The sequence below is a fragment of the Leucoraja erinacea genome, chromosome 6 (genome assembly GCF_028641065.1).
Source record: "Leucoraja erinacea ecotype New England chromosome 6, Leri_hhj_1, whole genome shotgun sequence".
Classification (NCBI taxonomy): Eukaryota; Metazoa; Chordata; class Chondrichthyes; order Rajiformes; family Rajidae; genus Leucoraja; species Leucoraja erinaceus.
Window position 1 is genome coordinate 12,959,332 of NC_073382.1, and position 10,480 is coordinate 12,969,811.

General features: G+C 45.8%; 1 protein-coding gene across 1 annotated transcript in view; it reads right to left on the reverse strand.

Moving 5' to 3' along the window:
* Positions 1-10,063, reverse strand: part of gramd1c (GRAM domain containing 1c) — a 60,326-nt gene extending 50,263 nt beyond the window's left edge. Inside the window, exon 1 of the mRNA XM_055636633.1 lies at positions 9,959-10,063. The gene's annotated coding sequence lies outside the window, so the exon portion shown is untranslated. The remainder of the gene's footprint in view (positions 1-9,958) is intronic.
* Between the last annotated feature and the right edge of the window lie 417 nt (positions 10,064-10,480).

Genomic DNA, 10,480 nt, shown 5'->3' on the forward strand with positions numbered 1-10,480 from the left:
TCCGGCGCGGTCTGTTGGCTTGGAAGCCGCGGTCTCCGGTGGGAAGGCGGCCGTTCCTGGCACCCCAGGCCACTGGGGGTTCTCCCGACGCCGGAGCACCATCACCCGGCGAGAACATCGGGCGCCGTGGCGGCGACTGTGGAGGCCTCAATAGGCCCGACTCTGGGTGGACAAGAGGATGGGGACTGTACTTTGTGCCTTCCCCCACAGTGGGAATCACTGTGCGGGGATGTTTTATGTTTGGTGTTGAATTTCTTCTTGAATGCTATGTTGTATTTTTATTAGTGTGCTGCAAGGACATCTGAATTTCCCCTGAATAAGGGGATTAATAAAGTCTAATCTAATCTAATCTAATATAATGTTTTCATGTTATTGCAGGCTACAGTGCAAAGTCAAGGCCAGAGTGCTGACAACACAACCCTCACCTCTGAGCTCATTGCATTTCATGTTGGTTTTCAACACCAGAATGAAGTCATTGCCCCAACACCCTTGGGTGCAGCTGTATTGTTGTGGACATCAGTTGATTGTAGCCTTCCTGAGAGTTAACTTGCAGAAAACCACAGGTGGAGTCCCTGGCCATGTCCTCACAACCTGTGAGCATCCGCTAGCAAGAGTTTTTGTGGACATCTTTAATCTCTCCCTATTCCAATCTGAGAATTGGCTACTGCTTTTAGTCCACTAACATCCCAGTGCAATGAAAAGCAAGGTAGCATGCCTTGATAACAACTGCTTTGTAGAACTTACATCCGCTGTAACAAAGTGCTTTGAGATGTTGGTTATGCCTCAAATCAACTCTTACCTCAGAATTGGCCTGTATCCACTTCAATTTGCCCATCGCCACAACAGGTCAATGGAATTTGCTATCTCACTGGCTCTCAGTTCAGTTTAGTTTATTGTCAACTGTACCGAGGTACAGTGAAAAGCTTTTGTTGCATGCTAACCAGTCAGCGGAAAGACAATACATGATTATAATTAAGACAGTTACAGTATATAGATACATGATAAGGGAATAATGTTTAGTGCATTGTAAAGCCAGCAAAGTCTGATCAAAGATAGTCCGAGGGTCACCCTACCAGCAGATAGGCAGATAGCAGTTCAGGTCTGCTCTTGATTTGTGGTAGGATGGTTCAGTTGCCTGATAACAGCTGGGAAGAAACTGTCTCTTTCTAGAAGTGTGCGTTTTCACACTTTTATACCTTTCACCCGATGGGAGAGGGGAGCAGAGGGAGTGTCCAGGGTGCAACTCATCCTTGATTATGTTGTTGGTCTTGCCCTCTGTTCAGGACCATCTGGATAACAGGAACACATACGTCAGACTGCTTGCTGTTCATCAGCTACAGCTTGGCATTCAATGCAATCATCCACTCCAAACTCATCAAGCTCCAATGCTCCAACGCCTGGGTCTCTATATTTATTTTTGCAACTGGATCCTTGACTTCCTCCATGCATTATCTCCTCGCTCATATTCTATGCCTCAGCTCAAAGAAATCAATTCTTGGTACTATCTTGGCAGGCCTCAATCAGTGTGTATCGGTAACACCATCTCCTCCTCACTGATCATCAACACAGGTGCTCCTTAAGGCTGCATGCCCAGATCTCTGCTCGACTTTCTTTATGCCCGTGACTGCGTGGCTAAGCACTGCTCCAATGCCATCTATAAATCTGTCAACGACACTACTGTGGATGGCAAAGTACCAGAGGGGATGAGTGAGTGTACACGAGAGAGAAAGAACATGTGTAGGAAGGAACTGCAGATGCTGGTTTACACCAAAGATAGGCGCAAAATGCTGGAGTAACTCAGCGAGTCAGGCAGCATCTCTGGAGAAAAGGAATAGGTGACGTTTTGGGTCGAGACCCTTTAATGGTGCTGCCACAGAACCTCTCGCTTAACACTAGCAAGACAAAGGAACTAATCGTTGACTTCAATCAGAAAGGAGAAGTCTGGAGACCATGTGACCATGTTATTATCCTTTGGAGGATTGGTGATTGAGAGCCAGCAGCTTCACATTGCTGGGCATTTAATTCATTTTTTATTTTTTTTTTTTTTTCTATTGGTTCTTTTAGAAATGTCATGTGTAATCCATGTATATTTTATATTTGTGTGCGTCTATGTGCCTGTGATGCCACTGCAGCAAGATTTCCATTATACCTGTGCCTCATCACTCATGCATATCACAATAAACTCAATTTAACTTCAATGTTCAAGGTTTGAAGGTCAGTTTATTGCTAAGGTACAGTGAAATTTGAGTTGCCATACAGCCATACTAAGTGAAAAGCAACAATCTTCTCCCTCTTTATTCTCCCGCAGTCGGTCGGGGCTGACGAACCATCCACAATCGGGTCTATCAAAAGCTCTCGCAGCTGGCGATCCGAAGCCCTCGCGTTAGGGTGAATGAAACTCCCTCGTCGGGACGGTTGAAACTCTCTGCGGCTTGGAGCTCCCGAATCGGTCTCTAACCAGGGACCGCGGGCTCCACATGTTAAAGTCCACAGGCCCGCGGTTGGAGCTCTCCACAGTTGATCCCTGGCAATAGGATTGCAAGCTCCACAATGGTAAAGGGCCTGTCCCACCAGCATGCGGTTGCATGTGTCTAGCACGACCAAACGTGGTCGCTTGAGGCATACGGCCTCGCGGGGCCGGTCCCAATTTGAACCCCGGAGGCGTATGGAGTTGTGCGGGGCTGGTCCCGACATCATACTCACCAATCAGCTGGGCAGGAGGCGGGCCGACTGAATTTGGATGTCGCACGGCGTCGGGCGGTGACGGCATCGCGCAACGCCACGCGCTAGGCGTACGCCATCAAGACGCTGCGTACGACGTCGAGATGCTGCGTATGCCCGTTGAGGCGCTGCGTATGCCCGTCGAGGCGCTGCGTATGCCCGTCGAGACGCTGCGTACACCCGTCGAGGCGCTGCGTATGCCCTTGAGGCACTGCGTACGCCCTCAATGCGCCTGCGGGCCGACAGGCCGTTGTCACGCAAGAATTTCGGACAGTGCAAGATTTTCGGAACCGCGCTCGATATCGGGACCAGCCCCGCACAACTCCATACGCTTCCGGCGATTGAAGTGGGACTGGTCCCGCTAGGCCGTACGCCTCAAGCGACCACGTTTGGTTGCGCTAGACGCTTGCAATCGCATGCTGGTGGGACAGGCCCTTAAGTCCGCACTGCGCCCCTAGCGAAGCGCCGGGTTGGTCTCTTTGACAGGCCGCACCGCTCCACGATGTTAGGCCACATTGGGGACGGAGGTACTAGACGGAAAGAAATTGCATCTCCGTCGAGGTAAGAGATTGAAAAAGGTTTCCGCCAGCCCCTCCCCCCAACCCCCACATAAAACAAACCAAGGAACACTAAAACATACTCTTTAACACAAGCTTAAAATAACAAAAACAGAAAAGGACAGACAGACTGTTGGCGAGGCAGCCACTTGCTGCCGCCACCCGGTTGCCCATTGCAACAACAGATCCACGCAGATGCCGAAACCATGGCCATCCAGATGTTCCAGTGATGTGTATAGGGCCAAGAACATCTGCCTACCCCTTTCACTACATTCCTTCCTCCATATTCACAATTCGCAATTCTTCATTCCTTTTATCTCACACCTTCTGTCTTTTCATCTCTGGCCTTTGTCCAACCATGGGTGGATAAATTAACTAAGGGAGATGGATGCATGGAATGAGCTGCCGGAGAAGGTAGTTGAGACAGGTACTATTGTAACATTTAGACAAGTACATGGATTGGACAGGTTTAGAGGGATAAGTGCCAAATGCAGGCAGGTGGGACGTGTAGATGGGACATGATGGCCAGTGTGGGCTGAAGGGCCTGTTTCCACGCTGTAAGACTCTATGACAATAATTCCATCCAAACATCTCCAAACTCCTCGACCTAGTGTGTAGGAGGATAGTGCTAGTGAATGGCTATCACTTGTCGATGCTTACTCGGTGGACTGAAGGGCCTTTTTCCACACTGCATCTCTAAACTAAACTAATCTACCATCAGAATTAAGAAATGTTATCAGACTCTTGAACAGATTTCTGATATGATAAAGCTGAATTCCTGATCTCCCAATGTACTTTGGTGCGGCCCATGAACTTTTTTTGACCTGCAATTTATTTGCAGCTGTAACACTATATTCTGCAATTGGTTTATTTTCTCTTTTGCACTACCTGATATACTCATGTATAGTATGATTTGACTGGGTAGCATGCAAAACAAAGCATTTTTTAAATTGTACATGGGATAATAAGAAACTAATACTTTCCCCTTCCCTATCAATGACTATTCCTAATTACTCTGCAACTCAGCACTTTGCAATCTGTCACCATTTAGAAGATTTAAATTAAAATTCTCCTCAGATATGGGCCCCAAAACGTCTCACAATTAAACTCGGTTTGCTAGATGTTTGCCTTATTTATAATCTGTCCATCTCTATCCCAGCCTCTCGATCAACTGTGCACAACTAATGCCCCTGTCCCACTTAGGAAACCTGAACGGAAACCTCTGGAGACTTTGCGCCCCGCCCAAGGTTTCCGTGCGGTTCCCAGAGGTTTTTGTCAGTCTCCCTACCTGCTTCCACTACCTGCAACCTCTGGCAACCACCTGCAACGTCCGGGAACCCCAATCCTCTGGCTTCCAGCTACTCTTTGCTGTGTTATACATCTTTTATTTTAGTTTTATTCTATCCCTAACTTCTCTTGTCAGCCACGGTTGCCTCCTACTACCCTCCTACTACCCTTAGTATCTTTTTTCCTTTTTGCAATGAAATGATCCTGCGACTTCTGGATTATGCCCAGAAATTCCTGCCATTGCTGTACCACCGTCATTCCTGCTAGGATCCCTTTCCAGTCTGCCTTGGCCAGCTCCTCTCTCATGCCTTCATAACCCCCTTTGTTCAGCTACATCACTGCCATTCCCGATTTAACCTTCTCCTTCTCAAATTGCAGATTTAAACTAATCATATTATGATCACTATCTCCAAGTGGTTCCGTTACCTCGAGTTCTCTTATCAAATTTGGTTCATTGGACAACACTAAATCCAGAATCCAAAAAGGCTTGTATTACGTTCCCGAAGAGATATTAAGATGATTGACTTGTAGATTCCTGTTCTCGGTCTCTTTCGATTTTTGACTAAAGGAGTTACGTTTTCTAATTTCCAATTTAATGCAACCTTCTCCAAGTCCAGCAAACTTTGAAAAATTGAAACCTTACGCAACAACCACTTTACGCTGCACCGAAAACTTGGAGAGGTATCAGCTGAGGTTCCAACAATTTGCTCAGTCCCTATACCCTGGTGAGTGTAATTTTCCTGAGTTCCTCTCTTGCTTTTGGCCTGCAGATATCTCTGGGCTGTCAGGTGTGCCCAGGGTAAGTTGTAGCAAAGATGAGCGGGAAGCAAGAGGATTGGGTAATGTTTAAAGAATAACAGAAGATAACAAAAAAGACAATACGGGGAGAAAAGATGAGGCACGAAGGTAAGCTAGCCTAGAATATAAAGCAGGATAGTAAAAGCTTCTTTAGGTTTGTGAAGAGGAAAAAATTAGTTAAGACCAAAGTTGGACCCTTGAAGAATGAGAAAGGTGAATTTATTATGGGGAACAAGGAAATGGCAGACGAGTTGAACAGGTACTTTGGATCCGTCTTCACTAAGGAGGACACAAACAATCTTCCTGATATAACAGTGGCCAGAGGATCTGGGGAGACGGAGGAACTGAAGGAAATCCACATTAGGCAGGAAATGGTGTTGGATAGACTGATGGGACTGAAGATTGATAAATCCCCAGGGCCTGATGGTCTGCATCCCAGGGTACTTAAGGAAGTGGCTCTAGAAATCGTGGATGCATTGGTGATAATTTTCCAATGTTCTATAGACTCAGGATCAGTTCCTGTGGATTGGAGTGTAGCTAATGTTATCCCACTTTTTAAGAAAGGCAGGAGAGAGAAAACAGGGAATTATAGACCAGTTAGCCTGACATCGGTGGTGGGGAAGATGCTGGAGTCAATTATAAAAGATGAAATAGCCGCACATTGGGATAGCAGTAACAGGATCGGTCCGAGTCAGCACGGATTTACGGAGGGGAAATCATGCTTGACTAATCTTCTGGTATTTTTGAAGATGTAACTAAGTAAATGGACAGGGGAGAGCCAGTGGCTGTAGTGCACCTGGACTTTCAGAAAGCATTTGATAAGGTCCTTACAACTTACAAAATTCTTAAGGGGTTGGACAGGCTAGATGCAGGAAGATTGTTCCCAATGTTTGGGAAGTCCAGAACAAGGGGTCACAGCTTAAGGATAGGGGGAAATCCTTCAAAAAACCGAGATGAGAAGAACTTTTTTCACACAGAGAGTGGTGAATCTCTGGAACTCTCTGCCACAGAGGGTAGTCGAGGCCAGTTCATTGGCTATATTTAAGAGGGAGTTAGATGTGGCCCTTGTGGCTAAGGGGATCAGAGGGTATGGAGAGAAGGCAGGTACGGGATAATGAGTTGGATGATTAGCCATGATCATATTGAATGGCGGTGCAGGATCGAAGGGCCGAATGGCCTACTCCTGCACCTAATTTCTATGTTTCTATGTCCCAAATAGGAGATTAGTGGGCAAAATTAGGGCACATGGTATTGGGGGTAGAGTGCTGGCATGGATAGAGAATTGGTTGGCAGACAGGAAACAAAGAGTAGGGATTAACGGGTCCCTTTCAGAATGGCAGGCAGTGATTAGTGGGGTACCGCAAGGCTCGGTACTGGGACCGCAGCTATTTACAATATAGATCAATGATTTGGATGAAGGAATTCAAAGTAACATTAGCAAATTTACAGATGACACAAAGCTGGGTGGCAGTGTAAACTGTGAGGAGGATGCTATGAGAATGCAGGGTGACTTGGACAGGTTGGGGGAGTAGGCAGATGCATGGCAGATGAAGATCAATGTGGATAAATGTGAGGTTATCTACTTTGGTAGCAAAAACAGGAAGGCAGATTATTATCTAAATGGCGTCAATTTCGGAAAAGGAGAAGTACAACGGGATCTGGGGGTCCTTGTTCATCTGTCTATGAAAGTAAGCATGCAGGTACAGCAGGCAGTGAAGAAAGCGAATGGCATGTTGGCCTTTATAACAAGAGGAATCGAATATAGGAGCAAAAAGGTCCTTCTGCAGTTGTACAGAGCCCTAGTGAGACCACACCTGTAGTATTGTGTGCAGTTTTGGTCCCCTAATTTGAGGAAGGACATTCTTGCTATTGAGGGAGTGCAGCGTAGGTTTACAAGGTTAATTCCCGTGATGGCGGGACTGTCATATGCTGAGAGAATGGAGCAGCTGGGCTTGTGCACTCTGGTGTTTAGAAGGATGAGAGGAGATCTCATTGAAACATATATGATTGTTAAGGGTTTGGACATGCTCGAGGCAGGAAACATGTTCCCGATGTTGGGAGAGTACAGAACCAGGGGCCACAGTTTACGAAAAAGGAGTAAGCCATTTAGAACAGACGATGAAACACTTTTTCTCACAGAGAGTTGTGAGTGTGGAATTCTCTGCTTCAGAGGGCGGTGGATGCCGGTTCTCTGGATTCTTTCTAGAGAGAGCTAGATAGGGCTCTTAAAAATAGCGGAGTCAGGGGATATGGGGAGAAGGCAGGAACTGATTGGGGATGATCAGCCATGATCACATTGAATAGCGGTGCTGGCTCGAAGGGCCAAATGGCCTACTCCTGCACCTATTGTCTATTGTAATATAAAGAAATATAAAGAGAACAATCAGCCTCAGAGTTGGCGGTTGACTTGCTTCCACCCTGTGAGTCCAGGGTTGCTGGAAGGGCCAATGTGGAAACTCACAGACTCTTCCACAGAAGTGGTAAGTGTGTTGAAAGGGGCGGAAGGTGGACTGATAGTTTGGAATGCAGATCCATTGGAAGGGACTTCCTGGATACTTCTTCTCCATTCGAATGATGGTTGGATTTTCGGAGATCCATGAGGTCGTGGAGACTTTGGGAACAGACATTTCCCTGGAAGTCTCGTGAGGTGATGTGACTCTGATTGTATGCCTGTTTCAAGAGGATGGAGCACACAAACGATTCAACCCACACATCAAGGCTGCCCCAAGCACCAGAACAATGGCAGGACGCTGGCATTAGTTTGCTTATCTAACCATGGCCTTGGAGGCTTTGATAGAGACAACATTGGCAGTGACGCAGGAGTCTGCTGGCAATAGACCTTAATTTGCAGGTGTGCAGAAGGAGTTGGTTAGAAACATAGAAAACAGAAACATAGAAAATAGGTGCAGGAGTAGGCCATTCGGCCCTTCAAGCCTGCACCGCCATTCAATATGATCATGGCTGATCATCCAACTCAGTATCCTGTACCTGCCTTCTCTCCATGGCCCCTGATACCTTTAGCCACAAGGGCCACATCTAACTCCCTCTTAAATATAGCCAATGAACTGGCCTCAACTACCTTCTGTGGCAGAGAATTCCAGAGATTCACCACTCTCTGTGTGAAAAATGTTTTTTTCACCTCGGTCCTAAAAGATTTCCCCCTTATCTTTAAACTGTGACCACTTGTTCTGGACTTCCCCAACATTGGGAACAATCTTCCTGCATCTAGCCTGTCCAACCCCTTAAGAATTTTGTAAGTTGGTTGGAAGAGGTTCTCAGTTTTACAGACTACTCATTTACTGAAGCATCTTCTCGTTTGTTTCGATGAAAAAGTCAAGGACTTGCAGCACAGCCTCCCAGTATACGTGTATGCGCATTGTCTCCTTATTGCAGTTCGATGACCAGGGCCAGGATGAGGGGATGTGAGGTGTGGTAGAACAAACAGGTTACCATGTCTTGTCGAGTAGCTCTGAGGAGTTTGTTTGGTGCGAGGTGACAACTGTAGTGAGAAACATTGAGAGGAACTTTGGCCACGAGTACTGCTTTGTTTGACCCATGGAGACTGTATCTGTGGTGGACCATTGGCAATTATCTCCCACATTTACAGAAGCTGTTTTCAGATCAAGAAAAGTCACAGTGATGCACACGGGCTGATGCACCACATTATAACACACACGTTCAAATACAGACTGAACAATGTAATTCCTCACCAGGTTTGTTCCTTGTATTGCAGAATATTGTATTGTATTCCTAGGATATCGTTTCGGTACATGTACATCACAGACCAGAGGAGGTTTGGCCAGGAGTCTACTGTGAAGGGAATGATGGATGAGGTCTGACCCAGTTTGAATCGGGGAATGGATTCGATTTTATAGAAGGCAAACACAATCAAAACAGATACAGAACCTTGCACAAGGCACGTTACAGATTGTCGCTTGTTCTGCGCACACAAACAAACATATCCATCCCTTCATTTAAACAAAATAAACCTTTTTTTGCATTTCATCAACTACCCAGCAGCAGCTCCTTTGGTTTCAGTTCTGCCATATTTAAAACATGGGCATGAATAAAAGTCATTTTTAACTGCATGCTACAATAGTTACAAAGAGTAAAGCATTCTTTGCGCTCAGCTGTGCACGCCAATATCACATTTACCACACGGCCAGCTCAATAATTGTCAGAACCACATGATGTAAACTGTATTGACCAGCCATGGGAGGGAGTGTTTATACTGAGGGGCTGATGCATGAAGTAGCAGGTCCATTATCCACCTGGATTTCAGAACAATCGCTCCACTATTTCGTTGATCCCTCCTCATCACGGAGGAGCTCGCCCTCACAAAGACAATTTCAGACAACTATTATCAAACAGCTCACAGCAGATATGAATTGCAGCTATTGTAGCCTTGAACAGATTCAAGGACGCAACAACCTCACACAAAAAAACAAGATGGTATGCATTGAGGATTCTTTCCCTTCAGCTTCAGGCTAAAACACTAAACCAGGTTTACAAAGTGAACACCTGAAAGCCAGGCATTAAGCCGTTCAAAACTGCAAATTGACGATAAAACATTCAACAAAGTGCTTTCTAGTTACCTGGGCAGTATTGCACCTTGCCAGTCGGAGCTGACATTTGTTCACACAGCAGCAATCATGTAAAACCTGATTAACATGGAAGCCGCTGAAAGTTGAAGAGGGAGGGTTTCAGGGTCAAAGTTCAGAGCAGTGCTGCTGTTTCCTGTAAGGTTTGGTGAGTTCAGGTAGATCAGGGTTGATGGGTGACGGCTCTTACTTTCACTTCATCCAGTACCACCGTGAAAGACAGCATTAGGTTCATTTATTACTTGTTGTGGTAGAATAACTTGATGTTGCCTGCTGAGGCTACACTTTCAATTATTTCTTAAACAGATGTGATTACAACCATTTTCCTCACCTTTGAATGGAAAACGTTTCAATTCCTTTCAAAACTGATTAATTACATTTAACAAGATGTTATTTAAAAGCCGATTTATGTCGTGCCAAAGCATTTCAACTGTGAAAACTGCAATGTGAATATTATAAGATAACTGAATCACAATAATGCAGATTTCTTTTACCTGTGCAAAAACCTACTGCACA